Here is a 402-nt window from a genome sequence, read left to right on the forward strand (position 1 = left end):
CGACGATTTTCTACCATCAAGTCTGCGTTTCTCTGAAGCGGAGGTTAATAATAACCATGCCGGTTGGCCTGAGGGGCTCTTTGTCAGTCCATCCGTGCGATTTTGCCGGGATTCTGTCTCTGATCCTGGGCGCTTTGCACATGTTTTCAGTCCCTCACCAATTAAATCGACAGCGGCGGATCATCCGGGCCACAGGAAACACATCTGGGTACCAGTAGAGCAGCCAATTACCCGTTCTATCGCTTGGCCTTAAAACTTGAAAAAATTCCCAAAAATCGAGGAAACATTCCAAAAAAGCGGCCAATGCAGGATCAAGAAAGGAGAGTTTCTTCTATGGGAGGGTACTGCATCCATGGTTCACTTTCTAAAAAGGTCATTTATTTCTGTCTAGAATGATGTACA

This window comes from Dendroctonus ponderosae, unplaced genomic scaffold (assembly GCF_020466585.1).
Source record: "Dendroctonus ponderosae isolate FM_Combo_2020 unplaced genomic scaffold, Dpon_F_20191213v2 Dpon_F_20191213_11, whole genome shotgun sequence".
NCBI lineage: Eukaryota > Metazoa > Arthropoda > Insecta > Coleoptera > Curculionidae > Dendroctonus > Dendroctonus ponderosae.